This window comes from Daucus carota, chromosome 9 (genome assembly GCF_001625215.2).
Source record: "Daucus carota subsp. sativus chromosome 9, DH1 v3.0, whole genome shotgun sequence".
Classification (NCBI taxonomy): domain Eukaryota; kingdom Viridiplantae; phylum Streptophyta; class Magnoliopsida; order Apiales; family Apiaceae; genus Daucus; species Daucus carota.
The window spans coordinates 26,666,404-26,687,519 of NC_030389.2; the positions used below are offsets into that span (position 1 = coordinate 26,666,404).

At 38.1% G+C, this 21,116-nt stretch overlaps 1 non-coding gene across 1 annotated transcript; it reads right to left on the reverse strand.

Annotated features, from left to right (window-relative positions):
- Positions 1 to 4,290: 4,290 nt before the first annotated feature.
- Positions 4,291 to 4,397, reverse strand: LOC135149780 (small nucleolar RNA R71). The gene has a single exon (XR_010287995.1). It is a non-coding gene; the product is annotated as a small nucleolar RNA R71 (small nucleolar RNA).
- Between the last annotated feature and the right edge of the window lie 16,719 nt (positions 4,398 to 21,116).

The window sequence follows — 21,116 nt, forward strand, 5'->3', positions numbered from 1 at the left end:
ATGAATCTCTATCCCTCTTTAGAGATGGTTTACCTGCCAATCATGGAGGCTGGAAAAGAAAAAGAGGTACATGGTTATCCTACTACTCCTTCTCAACCCTCACCTTCTTTGCTTTCTGCCATCAGGGCTGTTGAGGAGGCCCATCAACAGTCCACACAAGTGGCACAATCTTCAAAATCCAAATCTTCTAAACCAACCTCAGGTGCCTCCCAAAAGGCATCTGTTGTAAAATCCAAGAAGCACAAACCTGAGGGGAGTGTGGTTGGTGGAAGTAAGGGGGAGAGAAAGGGTGATCATCAAAGAAACCCTAAGGATAAGGCTGGAGAGAAGAGTGATGACCAGCCAAGCCACTCTGCAGTCTCCCAAAAGACTGTGGAGCTTAAAAAGGATTTAAACTCATCCCTAGCAGCATCCTCCCAAAAGGATGTTGCTATTGAAAATAGTCCCCATCCAGGGACACAGCAAAAGAGGGGGAGGGACACCACTTCTTCACCAATCAAAAGCCTATGGGAGAAAGAAGATGAGAAGTGACAAGGTCAAGCACACTGCACACACTATTTCTCAAAGTCAGATTGATGTGACTCCAATAAATGTGGAGTCACAGCTCCCTTCTTCCTCTCAACAAATTACACATATACATGATCTTACTATATCTACTAGTCAAACACTATCCCCAACCTCCTCTGTGGATGTGGAATTAATTCACACCACACTTGTAAATTCTCCATCTTTAGACTTCTTGGAGAAGCCCCATTCTGAGATTGATCATCATCATTTTGATGATTTGTTGGATCAATCTCACCCAATTTATTCTTCTGTGACAATGTGTTCTGTGGACTTACATGCAAAATCAATCACCACAGACTCAACTGTCACAGCTTCTAAACCTATTTCTTCACTTTCTTCAACTGATCTCCTTCATCAGTTGAATAGTGTTTGTCCTTCAACTGATCTGCTTAACAGCTCTCATCAGTTGAATGCCTCCTCTACTCATGTTTCAACTGATGTCCCTCATCAGTTGACAACTGCTGTTACTTCAATTAATTTACCTCTTTCTACAGCATTTGATCACATGGTAGCACAAACACTACTAGGATTGAGTGATGTGAGCACTGGAGTGGAGAGGCAGCCTTGGGTGCTGGCAAAAGGAGAGGGTGTGGAGAGTCTGGCAATTTCTTCTGGCCAGGAAAAAGGAGAGATTATGAGTGACCCTTTAGCAAGGGTAAGTGAGGGAGAGGTGAGGTGTGTGGTGAGCCAAGGGGAGCCCTTGATGCAAGAACAGAGAGATAATGAGAGAAATGCAGGTGTCAATGAAGGGTTTAGTGAACAAGAATTTCAAGCAGAATACAGATCCATACTGGATAGTGTTTCACTAGACCCTGAGACTTTTACTCATGGGATGTCTTCTATCCAAGCTTTTGCAAGGATGGATAATCAAGCAGCTGAGAGGAGCCTAAATTTGATTCACACTTCATCATCTATGCTTAGAGCAAAGGAGGCACTTACAGCTCTGCCTGCCAATGCTGGAGATGATTTTCATTATGATGACAGTGATGAAGACCTCAATGATGCACTTGAGGAATCTTTTGGTGAACAGCCTACAACTTCTCTTCCCTCCTGGCTCTCTCTGCACTTTCAGCGGGAGGTAGAGCTTCTCAACTCTCTCATCACTTCTGTCAAAACTGATCTTACCAAACAGATTGATGAGAAGCTTCCCTCTCAAGTCAAGTCAGCCATCTCTGCAACTGAGAACAGGCAAATTCAGTTGGAAAAGCAAGTGGAGGGTCTAGAAACCAATGTGCAAATCTTAAATTCTAGAATGGAAGAGATGCTCCAACATCAGAGGGTGCAAACTGGCCTTCTTCAACATCTGCTTCTAGCCTCTGGTGTTTCTCTTCCCAGTCCATCTACTACACTTGCTGCTAACAAAAAGGGGGAGAAAGAACCATTGCCTACTCCTGCAGAATTGGTTAGCAGAATTCCTCCTCCTTTTCACACTGAAAAGGAAAAGAAAAGGCTTGAAAGAATTGCAGTTCTGGATTCTATTGAAAAGAGAGTAGCTCAGTTGGGAAAGAAATCTTCTGCAGCCACCACAGCTCAAATCTCTTTTCCAACCACAACTACAATTCTCAGGGTAATTACACCTGAAATTATTATTCCTTCAAAGAAAGAAAAGGGTGAGCCATCATTTTTGAATGAGTTCAAGGCCATCCTATTTCCAAATAGTTGTGGTTACTCCAGGCCTGGAAAAGACTCAAGCTCAATCTACTTTCCACTAGCCAGGCCTGACAAAAATGAATACAAGCTTTTGGGCCAAGAGATTGATAAGTGGATTTCATATCCACTTGGAAGCCTTCGTTTTGACTTAAAACGATGGAATGGCCTCAAGCTTTTGGTGTTTTTGATATTTTTTAGTGTTGTGTTATGTAGGTTTCTTGGAAGGAGGATGAAGAGGAGAATCATAGCTTTCATTGAAAAAAAACGGTGAAGCAATCGGATGCCCGAGGAGAGAGTTATGGGCAAAGAAGCATTCTGCCACCGTGAGGCCCCGGCCTGAGATGTGAGGCCCCGGCCTGAGAATTCTGCCACTGTGAGGCCCCGGCCTGAGATGTGAGGCCCCGGCCTGAGCTGTGAGGCCCCGGCCTGAGCTGTGAGCGGGATTTTTGGCCCGTTTTGACCGTTTTTGATCCGTTTGAAGGCCCGTTCGTTGGGGAAGTACAAGAAAGACTTGGGGGATTAAAAACATAACCTAGAAACATTCCAAGGAGCACGTGACGGCTACGGAGAAGATCTAGATTCATAGTTTTCTTTTGTCTTCTTCCAATTAGGCGATACTTTTGGATGCTCATTCGGATTTGTTTCGAAACTCTTGTTTTACTCTTTTGATATTGTTTAGACTATTCAGTACCATGTTTACTCTTATTCCCATGATGATGAGAAGTTCGATTATGAACTAATCATTATCGTGGGATTCTAGCGGATTTATATATGGATTTCAGTAGTTGATTTGCCTTAATTATTTATGTGATGAATGTTTGATTTCTTCGTATTGGTTGTGCTTATTCGTCTTGGATGCGTAGCTAACATCTTGGATTGTGTGTTAATCTTTATTGAAGCGACAGTGGATATATTGATTTAGAACTTGCCATGCGAACATAGGATTATGTATTCGATATACATGATTAGTGGTGTGATTTTACTCATCTTGCATCGCCCTATGTAATCTTGATAGATAACTTGTTCTTCAACCGTTATGCTTTCAAATTCTATAGACATATAGGGTCTAAGCATAATTGGTGTCTGTTTACCTTCTATCTTAATTGTGGATGTGTAGCAGTATGGTGCACGTATAACGACAGTTAGCGTGTATCAGTTTCGTGTTATCTGATTAGTTATCAACCATCACATATCGATAAGGCATAACTCTGAATGAAGTATATAATGAAGTTAGAATCCCATGTTTTATTCTCATTAGTAATTCGATTTTAATTCTCTTAGTTAATTAGTTAATTTAGATAAAAACCAACCAACTTGTTAATTGTCCGAGCATTGAACAATAATCATACATTGGTGCATAAGTGCATAATTTTTAATACACCAGTCTCTGTGGGAACGAACTGAATTTGATTCTATACTACTTGTGACCACGTACGCTTGCGTGATTTTGTGCGAACAAGTTTTTTGCGCCGCTGCCGGGGACTCGGTGTTTTACTTTAGTTTATGTGCTTGTCATTAGTGGTCGTTAAAGTTCAGTGACTTGGATTCTTTTCTCACTTTATTTCGTTTGTGTGTGTTTCAGGTACTTGAGTGACGTGTATGCGAACACGTTCTCAGGCCCGTAAAGAAGCATTGGCAAAAGCAGAAACGGTAGTGAACAATACAATGGGCGACCAACCACCAGCACCACCAGGGGGAAATGATATTAAGGCTCTTAAGGCTTTCTCTGAGCCTAAAATCAATGACATTCAATCGAGCATTATCAGGCCAGCAATTCAGGCCACCACTTTCGAAATCAGACCGAGCACTATTCAGATGGTACAGAACTCAGTGCAGTTTGGGGGTTCTCCGACTGAGGATCCTAATATGCATATTCGGGACTTCATTGAGATCTGCGACACTTTCAAGTTCAATGGTGTTACTGACGATGCCATCAAATTGAGGTTGTTCCCATTCTCTCTGAGGGATAAAGCTAAAGGATGGTTACATTCTCTTCCTGCAGGATCTATTACGACATGGGAGGATCTGGCTCAGAAATTTCTTACTAAGTTCTTCCCTATGGCCAAAACAGCTGCAATCAGGAATGCTATCACTCAATTCTCTCAACTATCTGGTGAAACTTTATGTGAAGCGTGGGAACGCTACAAGGAGATGCTTCGAAAATGCCCACATCATGGGATGCCTGATTGGATGGTTATTAATTGCTTTTATAATGGGTTGGGTCCTCAATCGAGGCCAATGCTCGATGCTGCATCAGGCGGAGCTCTATGGGCTAAGAGCTATGATGAGGCTTATGAGTTGATCGAGATGATGGCTGCGAATGAATATCAGAATCCTACTCAGCGTCTTCATCAGGGCAAAGCAGCAGGAATTCTAGATGTTGATGCTACTACAGCCATAGCTGCTCAGCTTAAGGCTCTTACTATGAAGGTGGATTCTTTGGCAAATCTAGGAAATCAGCAGCCACCTCTAGTCTGCGAGCTCTGTGCTGGAGCACATTCTTCGGATCAGTGTGCTAATCCGCTCAGTTTGTGAGCAACTTTCAGAGGTCACAACAGCCAGCTCCGGCCACTTATCACCCGAATAATCGGAATCATCCGAATTTCAGCTGGAGCAACAATCAGAACTTCATGCCACAACAGCAGCAACAGTTTCAGCAGCAAGGAGCTAGACCTTTTAACCCTTCTGGTTTTCAACAACAGTTTGCACCGAGACAGCAATTCCATCCACCCGGATTCCAGCAACAAAATCATGGGGTGGCTGGACAGTATTCCAACGAAAGATCAGAATTGGAAGAATTAAGACTAATGGTAAAAAGCCAATCGGTGTCAATCAAAACTTTGGAGAATCAGATTGGGCAAATTGCTAATGCGTTGATTAATAGACCACCAGGAACTCTTCCTAGTGATACTGAGGCCAATCCGGGCAAGAAGGAAGTGAAGGAACAGGTACAGGCTGTCACCTTGAGGTCCGGAAAGGTTACGAAGGATAAAGAATCAGCAACAGAGCGAAACAAGGAAGAGAGTGAACAACAGGTTGAAACACCCGTGCTCTCATCTAAGTTAGATAGTGGAAAAACTGTTGTTGAAGCTGACATGAATAAAATCAACAAGGAAGCAAGCAAGGATTCAGCCGAGAAATCTAGCCCGAAAGCTGATATTGGGGTCAAGCAAGTATATCCACCTCCACCTTTTCCGAAGAGACTTCAGAAGCATAAGCTCGATAAGCAATTCGCTAAATTTCTAGAAGTTTTCAAGAAATTACAAATCAACATACCTTTTGCGGAGGCTCTAGAACAAATGTCGAGTTATGCTAAATTCATGAAAGGTATTCTTTCTCGGAAACTCAAACTTGAGGAATTGGAGACTGTAGCTTTGACCGAGGAGTGTAGTGCTGTGTTGCAGCAGAAATTGCCACCGAAGCTGAAAGATCCGGGAAGTTTCACAATCCCGTGTACTATTGGGAATTTGTCATTCGACAAGTGTTTATGTGATTTGGGAGCTAGCATCAATCTGATGCCGTTGTCTGTCTTCAAGAAACTTGGTCTGCCGGAGCCAAAACCTACAAACATGTCTTTACAACTGGCTGATCGGTCCATCACATACCCGAGAGGTATAGTGGAGGATGTCTTGGTTAAGGTGGATAAGCTCATCTTCCCTGCTGATTTTGTCATTCTAGACTTCGAGGAGGATAAGAAGATTCCCATTATCTTGGGAAGGCCTTTCTTAGCTACAGGCCAAACTTTGATCGATGTGCAAAAAGGAGAGCTTACAATGAGAGTTCAAGATCAGAGTGTCACTTTTAAGGTGTTCAATGCAATGAAATTTCCAACCGACGAAGAAGAATGCTTTAAGGTGGAGCCACTAGAAGCTGTTGAAAATTCTGAGATGGAGCAAAAGCTAAGGCCAGGTACCTTAGAGAGAGTCTTATCACGGGATTCTGATTTCGAAGATGAAGGAGGAGCAGAGCTTAAGAATTTTAAGGAGCATCTTAAACCATCTATTGAAGAAGCTCTCAATCTCGTACTCACACTACCACCGGATCTCTTAAGTGATGTGCAGTTTAGAAGGTTGTCACGGCGCATAGATGACATGCATGACATTCACCAACGTTTTGCAGAGGATTTGACTCAGGCTCTTGGGAGTGCTTTTCGAGCCATTGATGTTGAGGTTGATTGGCCAGTGTTTGGAGCTGGCATGGTATATTCACCACCTGATCCTCCACCCGAGGAGGGTGTTCCTCCCGACATCTAGGTACATTCGATCCTTTTTATCACCTTCAATGAGGACATTGAAGATTTTAAGTTTGGGGGTGGTAATATAAGGACTAGTATATAGTGTTTTCATATAGATTGCATGTTGCATATAGTTAGCATATTATCGCATATAGTTGCATATTAGTTAGTTTTTTTTATATATATACGCTTGTGTTTAGTATGTGTTAGTAGTTGCATATAGTTGCATTTGCATGAATCTTGAAGTTGTTTTCCAAGTTGATGTCCTATGATGAGTTTATGTGCATAAGTTCTTGGCTAGTAATCTTGATCATATGTGATGCCTTGTTACTTGGAAACTGCTTGTGTGAAAATTGTAATTACACTTATGCTCTAGAGATAAGTGTTAGGTCCAAAGTATCGTAGAAGGGGGGTTGAATACGATACTCACTACAATTTATTTTTCTTTCGAATCTTGCGGATAAACAAATTGCAGTTCTGTAATGGGTTTCGTGTTCCGGATATTTATTGGGTCGGTTTCTGAGGATATGAAAATATTAAACCAACACACAATATTTTCCAAGGTATATCTGTATATTGATAAATACCTCGAAGGTGCTATAAATCCAAACCCGAAGGTTGGCTGCAGAGACTACAATACACTCTACACACAAACGCCTATCAAAACAGATCTTCTATCTAAGCTCTCGTATGTGTGTAGTGTGTGCACTTTACAAAGTGTGTAGTTTTTTTCAAATGAAACTACAAGGCTCTATTTATAGGCTTTACAAAATCTAACCATGGTTAACGAGTTCGTCCTGGACGACTTGAGTTCGTCCTGGACGGATTCGTTTTATAAAAATAAAACTAACTCCAAGTGCATACCAAAGTTGCGCCACTGACCAGTGGTAGTCAAACCTTGCGCTTTGACTTCATCATAGTATATGATTTGTAATACTTAGAATAAATTCTAAGTTGTGCTAACTTGAGAGGTCAAACATGGCGCCTTACATGGTCAATGGTTGCGCCAGGAAGTAGTAGAGTGCAGGAGTCAAAGTTTGCGCCCTTCTTGGTCAAACATTGCGCCTTACCATTGTGACATCAGTACATGTGACTTAGAAGAAATTCTAAGTGAATTTTCTGTGTCATTGTGACTTGGAGTCGCAAACTTTGACCAGTCAAAGTTTGCGCCCCAAGTTGCGCTTGTACATCATATGCAGTGTGTGGTACTTAGAATTAAAACCAAGGAGTTTTGCTGGGGTTGACCTGAGTCAAAGTTTGCGCTTTGACTCTTGGTCAAACCTTGCGCTGGGTGCTCCTGTGAAATGCCTTAGACAAATTCCATGTTTTGATCTTGCTTCTTGTTTTGTATACTAATTAAATATACATATATATATAAATAATTGTGTTAACTTAATTACTTGAATTATTTAAATTCAAATAATTCACAATTAATATATATATATATATATCTAATTAATAAGATCCTTTTGGCAATATATCCTGGAGCAGCTCGATTGACTTGATCAATTAATTCGTTGGTCGAATTCACTGAATACTTTCGTACGTCCTGACGTCCTGTGCACTGGTCTGGTTCACGAACGACTCGAACTGAAATAATTCTTTGAATCCTTTGCTTGATAATAAACTTGATCAGTCATTCCGGGTTAGTTTATGCTTCAGTTTGTTGATTATAAATAACCAACCAAGATATATAGAAATATCTTGCTTCAGGGGTTGCACTGAAATCTTTCGAGTACTTGGACAACATCTTCATTGCTTCCACAATCTTGAATACTTCAATCCTTATTCTTCACCGAGGCATGAACATATTAATGAACTTCTTCCAGTGAACTTATTCCTTCAAGACTGTAGATGGCTTCTTCAACCTTTGTCTTCGTATCTTCCGATTCCGGTGCAGGCGTAGTGTTATTTACTTGTCCTGTTCTATTGTTGAGTTATCATCCCTATGTAACAGATAGGGTTGTCTTTACATTTAGACTTACAATCTCCCCCTATTTGTTTGTTAATCATAACAAGCAAATCCTCTGGAGGATAACTCAACTAACACTAGAAAAAGTAAAATCCTGGACTAGTAAATAATGCTACAAAGTTTCTGGATCATATAATACATTTCCAGATTTCATGAATAGAAATAACAAATGTGCATATCACCTTTATTTCTCTGGTTCTTGCTTACCTGCCAGATCATCCTCATAGTTTGTCTTGAAGAGAATTCAAAACATTCCATTATGCAAAGAACAATCAGCAGCTTCTTTAAATTCTTCAGTGGTGATGAATAAGTTCCTGTCTACCACTTACTGAAGAATAAATGTATCACCGTGATCCCTCAAAAGTAAAGAAACAAGTCTTTGCTTATGCTTCTCCCTCTGTTAGAGATAGTGGTGAACTAATACCACTACTTCCTAGGAATCATACCACGTACCACCTGAATAAGAATGCAATACAGTGGTGAGGTGTACATGAGTTTTTATTACTTCTCCTCCCATTACCTTGATCAAGTACCCCTTGGTGATAAGTAGCTATCTCCCCTTAGATGAAAGATGAATCCTCCTCCTTAGTTGAAAGATGAATCTCCTCCTCCGTATTACACAGCTAAAGAGTAGTTTACTCCCCCTTAGTTGTAGACAACAGAAGAAAGCTAACTTACTTTTTCTTCCCCCTTTCATATATTCTCCCCCTAAATATATTCTCCCCCTTAGTTGTGGAATCCTCCGAGGATATGTGGTATCAAATATGGTCAAGGAATGTGTACAATACTTCCTGTACCAAAAGATAATCTCCCCATAGAGAACTACACAACGCTAAAGCTGGGGTCGAAGAAAGAGTTCAGAAGAAGGGTTTACTTTGATTGGGTTGGTCCCTATGCTGAAAGAATAGGTTCCAAACGGAAAAGTAATGAGTAAAATCTGACAATCGTGTCCCTTTGGTGTTACCAAATGCTAAAGCTTCCCGATATTGTTAGGTCGCAATACCAATTGTTAGATCCCTGGTAAGGTTTCGATAACATCTTCAACATGGCTCCAACGGCAGTCAGTCGAACATTTCAGTGAAAGTATCCACTTTGCCTTTAGGTATAAATTTGGTAATCAGTGGTTATCTCACTAAATGTTCTGCAGGTGTATCACTCGACACTCAATTTTCTCTCGGTTTCTGGGTAAGGGTGTCACTCACGAGTTTTGTAAGTGTATCCCTCCACACAAATACTAAGCTTCCAAAATGCTGAGTACCTGCAATAAAATCACCTTAGCCACCCTTAAAGGGGGTCACCGGTGGTGCAATGGGAGTTCGTAATTCCCAGTCCCTGTAGACGCATCAGATAAATCCGAATCATGGTCCACAAGTTGCCAACCACTAAGTGGCTTATCCAATTAAGGATCCAGAGTTGTTTGCTCTGGGAGGTTAGACAAAGGCTTAATTATGGCAAAGGCCTAAGTCCTCCTCAATGTCTGTGAAGACACTTGATTCAAGAGAATCATCAACCATAGGTTCACAACGTGAAATGGAATGAACCGTAGTTGCTTCCGTCAATTCTTTCAACAACTTGTGAGCTTTCAATACCAATTATTATATGTACCTCACAAGTGTTTCACTCTTCTCAATATCCTATGTGTTTGCACTCACTCATGCTCACATATTTCTCATTCTGATATCTCACTGGTCCTTCTCAGAATCTCACCAAGTGTTTAACTCTCAGTGTTTGGCTCACAGTGTTTCTCTCAGCACTCAAAGTATGGTCTTCTGTACCTGCATGAGAAAATCACCATAGCCCCTTCAAGAGAGGTCACTGGCGGTGCAATGGGGTTTCGTAAATCCCCGATCCTCAACTGACTCATCAATAAATTGACTCATAGTCAGAGAGTTGCCGATCTCCTATAAATAGGAAATCCATTCCGATTGGATCCAGATCTGTTCTTATCTGGGGAGGGAGACGAGAATCCTGAAGATTTGGCAATTGAGATCCTCGTTTCCTCCTTACACCTGTAAAGGCATCAACCATCTTATCTACCGTAAAATGGTAAATGAAGAAGTTGCTTCTGGAACAAAACCTTTAACCTTACTGTGCACTCTCTTGTATTGTGTCCATAAGATTTTTGTTTAGGCTCTTCATCAGAGTGGTTACTGATGATGTGCTTGACTCAATACAAGATGCTCTGGCTGACGAGCGAATTTCAATGGACTCATCCTGTTGAGAGAATGATTCTAGAGACTATTTTATTGCCTTTTCAGCTCTATATTCTTTTGAGAAAATACAGATGAGCAACAGTTACCTCAAGTTCAAAAACACCTTTTCTCCTTGAGAGGTAGAGCTGTGGGTACACTATCCCTCACATCCTTATTTGCTGAAACGAGTACAGTTTCTCCCTCATTGACCTCTAGTCTAATAAGTTCCTTTTCACTCCAGGGGGAAAGTTGGGATGTGTTCTGAATTTGGTTTTATAGTCTGGGATAAAGATTGTTGGTTTTCAACCTTATGACTATCTAGGAAAGCCAAGAGGCTGATTAAGTTCCGAAGAATAGAAGGAGATATAAATGCATTTTAGAAAATCTATGATTTTGAATGAGAGCAATTGCATTTAATCTTTTGAGGAAAAATGAATCAGTTGTGAATGTAAAAATGATTTTCATAAAGAATGACAATCACAACCGATGAAAGAATCAAAGTTTTCCATTAAAAACTGGTTTGAGTACGAGAGTCTGAATCTATGCATAAAAGGTTTAAATGAACTTGTCTTTGAAAAGGACACAGACTCCTGTTTCTCACTACAATTTTAAAAAGGAAACAAGAAAATTTATGCGCTACAGTGTATAAAGCACTCGCCACACTAATTAGTGAAAAGGCCTCATACTAGCACATCGTCAAAACAGACGCTGCAAGTGACAAAGATCACCAAGTACACAAATACAAGATAATCAATGTCTCGTCCTATGACGCTACATGTATAGATGCAAAATATTCTACGAAATATTTATGAAATAGAGTAGTGGATACCAATTGTTGAAATCAATTGATAAGAAGATTTCTTTGAAGAAACTCACCACTCCGGAACATAACTATGAGACAGAATAAAGATTATGTTGTCTCCCTTGTACTCAGAATATTAAACACCTAAAATATATTAGCACCAGTGGTTTTAAGAAATATGCAACAATATTTCACCAGTGCCAATACATCACAATCAATTCACAAATAAAACATCAATAAAGCATCAAAGAAAGATACCAATTAACTATTTCAAAAATGAACTAATCATGCTTCTATTATTCTATCAAAGTCAATCATGAAACAAATAAGCATATAATTGTCATGGATCACAATTTAACTAAGATAAAATAATAATTACCTACGCAATATCATATAATTATCAGATCAGCATATAACAACTAAAATCATGACAATCATACAAAGATATTCGCAAGCCCGAGGGAAAGTTGAAGAAAAGTTCACGAGTCTTATACATGTAAGCATTAAGTACAAGTAAACTCACACAACTCCTCGCAGAAAATATTAACAATTAATATTAGTGATCTTCATATAAGCATCCAAAATATCACTAACACTAAAAGTATCACAACTATATGCAGTTAGACATGAAATAAAATATCAATTAATAAATCATCAAATATCCAATACAAATAGTTATGCTTCAAGTATATACACTAATATAAATGGATTCATCCTAGAGAATCTAAGTAACTCCACAAATACTAGTATATCATGACTAAATTTTAACTAGATTCTAACCAGATACCAATTACTGATACAAGTCACAAGTCTAGAAATAAATAAGTCATGCTTCAGATTTTATACCTATAAAAATGAATTCAACCTAGAAAATAATCCTAAGTATGTTCACAAATACAGATATATCACGACCAAATTATGACAAAGTTCTCTACTAGATACCAATTGTTAAAGAAGTATAGTTCAAGAAAAATAACATAATTAAGTCATGCTTCATGTCATCACTAATCATTTAAATCATGAACAAATAAGTCACTTAATTGTCATGCACCATAATTTAAATAATTTGAAATAACAAACACTCATGCTAAAACATATAATTACCATCTAAGCATGCAAAGCAAAAAACATGGCAATCACATATAATAGCAAAAAGCACGAGGTACTGGATTTTAAATAAATTCACAAGTCCTATGTATAAACAATTTAATACTCATGAATTCATTCAAGAAATACGATAGACATGCTCATGAAAGAAGTAATACCTTATGGAAAATATAGTATGTGATCCACTTGCAGTTGAGTAAAGTGATGAGTTGAATGCCTCTGAGACTTGACATTTCAGTTGATGTACCTTTCTTGTACTGATCAAGTCCAGTGGTTGTTGGCATAAGTCTTGGCAGGTCTAGAATCTTCCAAAATGCGCATATTCAAAAGATCCTTGAATTCCTTTTATTGCCATCATTCTTTAGGCTAACTAGTAGGCCATAAAGAATTGCAACTTTCCAACAAACTCATCATATCACTAATCTGCATTCACTTAGCATTTATCTTGCACAAGTGATGTTAGTCCACATATAATATAATCATGGTATCACAGCACAGATAGTTGTATTGTGTGTGCCTTGTATCATGAGAGGTAATAATTTGGATACCAAATATGACTCTAGCAAACAGATGTTAAAATAATATGCTAGTCAGAAGTCATACCATGTCCGTGACGATTATCAGGTGTTGGATAGCAACTCATAGAGAGCTGGTGAAGAAAGAGAATACAAACTCCGTTGGATCTGCAACTGCAAAGTCCTTGAAATGTTGTATGAAGCTTCATCTTCTAGCTCACTGTGATATCCTGAACCCGAGTCTCGTCAATGGTGCTTTAGTTCAATCATGAAGGTCGTTGAGTTCCCTAAGATGTAGAGTTCTGAACTTGAAGATTCTATTTCCATCATCTTCATAACCTTCTCCTTTGTAGTAACTCTAAGCAACCAAATTGGCTTGTCCCTCGTAACAGAGCCAAAATTATCCAGTTGGAATCTGAATACCCGACAAGTACTAGGTACCAAATTGTCTTTAGGTCAGGGTATCAGAATCCGCACAATCTGCTTTTCAAATTGATTGAGATCATCTTGCTGTGCAATCACTCAATCTGGATCCCTTTAAGAGCTTCTGAATCTTCCTCTAGTTTCACTTCAGATTGAAACCCAAAGAAACAACATCTTTTTACAATAGCTCTCCTAGTCTTCACTTCACCATTCGGAACACTTAAGAACTAGAACCCGGGAATGATATTGACTCCAAAGTCCAAACCCTTTGTCTAAGCAGATATGTTCTTCATATGTCCTGTTCATCTTCAATTTGGCGTTGAGTTTGACTAGTGAATCCACCAAATGCTCCCCCTAAGCTGTTGCTGGGATCTCCTTAATACTCCTTATCCTTGCAAAGAGATTATGCTTGGATCTGAATCATTATTAAACCAATACTATCACCTTTAACAGCTTGGAGCAAAGTGTCGTTCAATGTCCCGTCTAGACTTACAATCACCTTCTATTGATCAATCACAATCACCCTGTAGACTGTAGACTCCATTGAGTAGCTGAGGAAAATATTCTTTGAGCTTCAAATGCAAGACTTGCAAATAGGCATTTTCCTCCAAACACATACCAAGAGTTAGTGTTTGCTTCTGATTGGCCACTGACAAGAATGGTGTCTTTCTGGATTTATTAATGATCAGGGTTCATCTTGATCAATCTTCATTTGTGACGTCTTGTCCTTCGAACACATACGAACAACACGAAAGAATCTATAGTAGTCAATGATCATCGCAAAAAGATATCTGGCTTTGTTGTAGACATGACATTAACTGATCCGTAGAAATCCATATTTATCATCTGAAGCGGCTCAGTAATGTTGATCATATCTTTGCTTCTATGCGATGTTCCTTCGACTTCCCTATTGACATACCTCATAATCTTCATCCATAATGAATTCCAGATGAGGTAGTCCTCTCACCAATTCTCTTCTTACTAATAAAAAGAGCTCCTTGTTTTGACATACAAGTTTGAGAGCTTCAAGTGCTATAGCTAACACTTATCTGATGAAGCTTTACTACCGAAACAGCTCACTCCATCTTCAGTTAAAGTTACATATTAGCTACGAGCAAATTCACATCCTTCCTGGTTTGAGATAAAACACTATTCCATTAACTGACATAATGTCCTTTGTTAGGGAACAGTCTGATACTAGGAATTTGTGTGATTTGACTCTTCCAAGAAAGATATGCTTCCATGATGACATTCCAGGAAAACAGGCATGTCCCGCAAGAGAATCTTTGTTGTCATCTTTCAAAGATTATTGACGGAACTGCTCACATGATCACATTTGCTACCAGGGTACTTTTGTGAATCATATGACTTCAGCTACTCAGCAAACAGAGTGCACCAAAAATCATATGGAACATATGTAACCTGCAATCACAAATGGAAAGAGTTCTATGGTCCCCAATCATAACTGGGTCCGGATGGATTAGAGATTTTTCTTTAACAGTGGTAACAACAGAAGCAGCCTTAACATGCTAATTCTTATCTAGACATTGCCCTAATGTGATTCTCAAACATGCTTTTCTAAAATCAATGCAAGTACAAATACATGCATTCATGACATGAAAATAAGCAGACATGATGTTGAATACACATGGCAAACAATCAAAGATAAGACAATAGCAAGACAGGCAGTTATGCAAATCAGAAGATTCAGTACTCTCTACTTAAACCAATTAACACAAGTGTAACAGGTAGAAAGCAGAATTAAAGATATTCAGTAATCTCCTAAAAGCATAATGATCATAGACAAATTAATAATCACATTATCAATTCATATTAATCCCATTCTGTTGTTATATGGCATTATACTATCTCTATTACCTAAGTCAGTTTTAGATCTAACATGAAGTTCTAAACGTTCTACTGACATAAGGTAGACATTTCATCATAGAACAAAATAAAATCCTTAACAAACAATTCAGATTAGATAAGCAAATATAATTGTACTAGGGAATCTGAAAGTAAATGTTTTAACAAAGTTATACATGCTAGGATCATAACCCCTAAAACTAAGAGTTGTTTTCCAAAGGAAAGCTTCTAATCTCACCATTGCAAATAATCAGATCCTAAATATTCATACACATGTTAAGAATCTGCTAAAGACACATGCACAAGATTATCATCAATCCTAGTTACCAGAAAAGTGATCTAGCATACTAGTTCAACATTATCTATTGTGATGCTATCATGCTTGTGCTTGTGTGTTAAATAATTCTACTCAGAGATTTATAACATGCTTTAAATATAAAGAAATATGTAATGCATAGTTAGAAAGAATTCGTACCTGAGATGTGCGAGTTGAGTCATCTTCAGAGAATGCTAGGATAGCCAGATAACCATAATCATCCTTCTCATCAGCAATTGATCCATCTCACACCTTTCCTAAAATAGCATAAGAACTTGTTGTGATGCTTCTTTCAAAACATCCACTTGAATTTCAGACAAGCCCCATCATCGTTGTTTGTCGAGGCTTCAATATATATAGCAACCCTTCTTTGCTAAAGATACCAATCAATATTGTGTGCGCTGACCAACTCAGTTCTCAAACAACCTGTCGAACTGAATCCCGAAGAGTCTCCACTTGAAACCAATGGATTCCATCTGAATCTGACATGACTAAACCTCTCAGATAGTGTTATGCTAATCCTTGAAGTTCTGTCCTCACATTTCGTCAAAAGTGTTAACTTTCGTCGACTTGAGCTTCCTCAAATTCAGCAGTTACAAACTCTTCTGTTCAATCCTAAGGTTCTGACATAAATGCACGAAACTGATTTGGTGCGGTAGTAACTCGATAATTATATCCATAAACCTCCACAGTTCTCTATCTTTGGTTCAGTCGATTCTGGATGGATTTAGCATTGATACAATTCACTGTGTAATTGTATATCCCTGAATCACTGAGTTAGATTGAAATCCCTTGAAGATTCGTCCGTAAAAACTTCTATTTTCCTACTACCAGTGGTGCCATTCAAAGTTGACATTCCGAGCCCTGGGAAGATGCACTCAACACATAAAGCAAGTTCCCATCCTGATCTGGTGATCTGATAATCAAGTAGGAGTAATTACTCAGATCAAGGCCTGAAGTACCTTCTTCAAAATCCACTTTTAGTAGTACCAAATTAGTCTTCAATAGAATCTTCTTCGAATCACAATCAGCTTTGTCGGACATAGAAAACCGCTTCTAATAATCCTTTGAGAAATAATTTGATTGGGTCATCAATGTACTTCCATTACCGGTTCTGAGAATCTGGTATTTGAAAGCCCGGTGTTTGTCTTGGAATCTGTCATCCTGATCTGTCTCAACTAAATATCAATCTGATTTGTCTTGGAGTAGAATAATCAAAAAGATTACGGGACACTTGATTATTTAAACTAAGTTTAAATTATAAAGAAAATAAATTTAAAAATAAGTTTTAAAAGATGAAAGAAAATAAAGTATAAAATAAACTTAGTTAAATCTATAAAGTAAATTTAATTATATTTAAAAAATAAATTCAAATAAATTCATAATAAACTGAATAAGTTTAGAATAAATTTATTTCAAATTCATTTAGTAAATATATTAAAATTTATTAGATAAATTTAATTTTTGAAAATATTCAAGTGTCTCGTCTCCAATTAAATCATAGCTTCCAGAACAAATGAAATTGAACCCTTGAACTTGAACTTATATCCATAATCAGTTAAATCCTCTTAAATTTATATTTTATATTTTAACTTAAATTTAAATCATAAACTATACAAATTTAAATAATAAATTTATAAAAATTTATGATAAACTTGATAAAGTCTAAGAGTAAACTTTACAAGTCTACAATAAATTTAAGCAAATTTATTAAATGAATTTAGCAAAGTTTATAAAGTAAATTTAATTAAGTTTATAAGATAAATTTAATTAATTCATAATAAACTCAATTAATAAGTTTAAAATAAATTAAGTTAAATTTATAAAATAAACTTATTAAAATTTAAAGTATAAATTTATAAGTCCCGGTCCAAAGTTCAGTATCCGACAGATAATCCTTGCTTAGGCCTACGGACAAATTCAGCAACACAAACCGGAAGAACATTTCCCCTAATCAAATATCAAAAGCTAGGTTCTTGATTTTCCGTACGATTAGGATCCTGATTTGTATATCAATCAACCTCGCTCTGATACCAATTGTTAGGTCCAAAGTATCGTAGAAGGGGGGTTGAATACGATACTCACTACAATTTATTTTTCTTTCGAATCTTGCGGATAAACAAATTGCAGTTCTGTAATGGGTTTCGTGTTCCGGATATTTATTGGGTCGGTTTCTGAGGATATGAAAATATTAAACCAACACACAATATTTTCCAAGGTATATCTGTATATTGATAAATACCTCGAAGGTGCTATAAATCCAAACCCGAAGGTTGGCTGCAGAGACTACAATACACTCTACACACAAACGCCTATCAAAACAGATCTTCTATCTAAGCTCTCGTATGTGTGTAGTGTGTGCACTTTACAAAGTGTGTAGTTTTTTTCAAATGAAACTACAAGGCTCTATTTATAGGCTTTACAAAATCTAACCATGGTTAACGAGTTCGTCCTGGACGACTTGAGTTCGTCCTGGACGGATTCGTTTTATAAAAATAAAACTAACTCCAAGTGCATACCAAAGTTGCGCCACTGACCAGTGGTAGTCAAACCTTGCGCTTTGACTTCATCATAGTATATGATTTGTAATACTTAGAATAAATTCTAAGTTGTGCTAACTTGAGAGGTCAAACATGGCGCCTTACATGGTCAATGGTTGCGCCAGGAAGTAGTAGAGTGCAGGAGTCAAAGTTTGCGCCCTTCTTGGTCAAACATTGCGCCTTACCATTGTGACATCAGTACATGTGACTTAGAAGAAATTCTAAGTGAATTTTCTGTGTCATTGTGACTTGGAGTCGCAAACTTTGACCAGTCAAAGTTTGCGCCCCAAGTTGCGCTTGTACATCATATGCAGTGTGTGGTACTTAGAATTAAAACCAAGGAGTTTTGCTGGGGTTGACCTGAGTCAAAGTTTGCGCTTTGACTCTTGGTCAAACCTTGCGCTGGGTGCTCCTGTGAAATGCCTTAGACAAATTCCATGTTTTGATCTTGCTTCTTGTTTTGTATACTAATTAAATATACATATATATATAAATAATTGTGTTAACTTAATTACTTGAATTATTTAAATTCAAATAATTCACAATTAATATATATATATATATCTAATTAATAAGATCCTTTTGGCAATATATCCTGGAGCAGCTCGATTGACTTGATCAATTAATTCGTTGGTCGAATTCACTGAATACTTTCGTACGTCCTGACGTCCTGTGCACTGGTCTGGTTCACGAACGACTCGAACTGAAATAATTCTTTGAATCCTTTGCTTGATAATAAACTTGATCAGTCATTCCGGGTTAGTTTATGCTTCAGTTTGTTGATTATAAATAACCAACCAAGATATATAGAAATATCTTGCTTCAGGGGTTGCACTGAAATCTTTCGAGTACTTGGACAACATCTTCATTGCTTCCACAATCTTGAATACTTCAATCCTTATTCTTCACCGAGGCATGAACATATTAATGAACTTCTTCCAGTGAACTTATTCCTTCAAGACTGTAGATGGCTTCTTCAACCTTTGTCTTCGTATCTTCCGATTCCGGTGCAGGCGTAGTGTTATTTACTTGTCCTGTTCTATTGTTGAGTTATCATCCCTATGTAACAGATAGGGTTGTCTTTACATTTAGACTTACAATAAGACTTAGACTAACTTATTTCTTGAGTCTTCACGTTGAGTCGGGCGTAGAATTAGGATTATTCCCCTTTTGAACTTAGAGTTTGTAAATCTTAAGTTTGGGGGAGTTAAGGGATGAATATGCTTTTCTAAAAAAAAAAAAGAGAAAAAAAAAAAGAATAAAATTTATCAAGTACTCCTTTGAGATCAATGGGTAGAATGCAATGCCATGTGAAAGGGACGATCCATGTACTTGTGCTGGTATTAAGTGCAGATGTATTAGAAATAAGCAATTTCTTGGTGACTTTTCACAACCCTTGATTACTGGAGAATTACTTGATTAAAAAAAAAGAAAAAAAAAATAGAATAAGCGGAGTCGAATGGCGGTCGTGACTCACTTGCACTGAGAAGCGTCCCAACCTTAGACTTAGCAAGAAAAGAAAAAAAAATAGAAAAAATAGGAGAGGCATAGGAATTCTTTAGTGACCCTAAATTGTAGTTGACTCTTTAGTAAAGAAGTGATTAAACCTGATTCTGATTAACGGTTCATAGTGAGGACTCTGTTGAAGTTTGATGGTCTTTGTTTTGTTTCACTAGAGAGCATGCTAGCACACACGATGCACTTCACACTTGTTAGTGGAAGAGAACATGGCTAATATGTGAAAGAGATGAATGCCGAGAATGTTGCATATTCTGAGGATTCTATGTTAACAAGGATTACACTTCATGATTCGATTAGGTGTAGGCAATTAGTTGCATTCATGCATTTTATTAGTCGTGTTTGTGTGTGTGTCTATGCTTGAGGACAAGCATCGGTTTAAGTTTGGGGGTGTGATAAGTGGATTTCATATCCACTTGGAAGCCTTCGTTTTGACTTAAAACGATGGAATGGCCTCAAGCTTTTGGTGTTTTTGATATTTTTTAGTGTTGTGTTATGTAGGTTTCTTGGAAGGAGGATGAAGAGGAGAATCATAGCTTTCATTGAAAAAAAACGGTGAAGCAATCGGATGCCCGAGGAGAGAGTTATGGGCAAAGAAGCATTCTGCCACCGTGAGGCCCCGGCCTGAGATGTGAGGCCCCGGCCTGAGAATTCTGCCACTGTGAGGCCCCGGCCTGAGATGTGAGGCCCCGGCCTGAGCTGTGAGGCCCCGGCCTGAGCTGTGAGGCCCCGGCCTGAGCTGTGAGCGGGATTTTTGGCCCGTTTTGACCGTTTTTGATCCGTTTGAAGGCCCGTTCGTTGGGGAAGTACAAGAAAGACTTGGGGGATTAAAAACATAACCTAGAAACATTCCAAGGAGCACGTGACGGCTACGGAGAAGATCTAGATTCATAGTTTTCTTTTGTCTTCTTCCAATTAGGCGATACTTTTGGATGCTCATTCGGATTTGTTTCGAAACTCTTGTTTTACTCTTTTGATATTGTTTAGACTATTCAGTACCATGTTTACTCTTATTCCCATGATGATGAGAAGTTCGATTATGAACTAATCATTATCGTGGGATTCTAGCGGATTTATATATGGATTTCAGTAGTTGATTTGCCTTAATTATTTATGTGATGAATGTTTGATTTCTTCGTATTGGTTGTGCTTATTCGTCTTGGATGCGTAGCTAACATCTTGGATTGTGTGTTAATCTTTATTGAAGCGACAGTGGATATATTGATTTAGAACTTGCCATGCGAACATAGGATTATGTATTCGATATACATGATTAGTGGTGTGATTTTACTCATCTTGCATCGCCCTATGTAATCTTGATAGATAACTTGTTCTTCAACCGTTATGCTTTCAAATTCTATAGACATATAGGGTCTAAGCATAATTGGTGTCTGTTTACCTTCTATCTTAATTG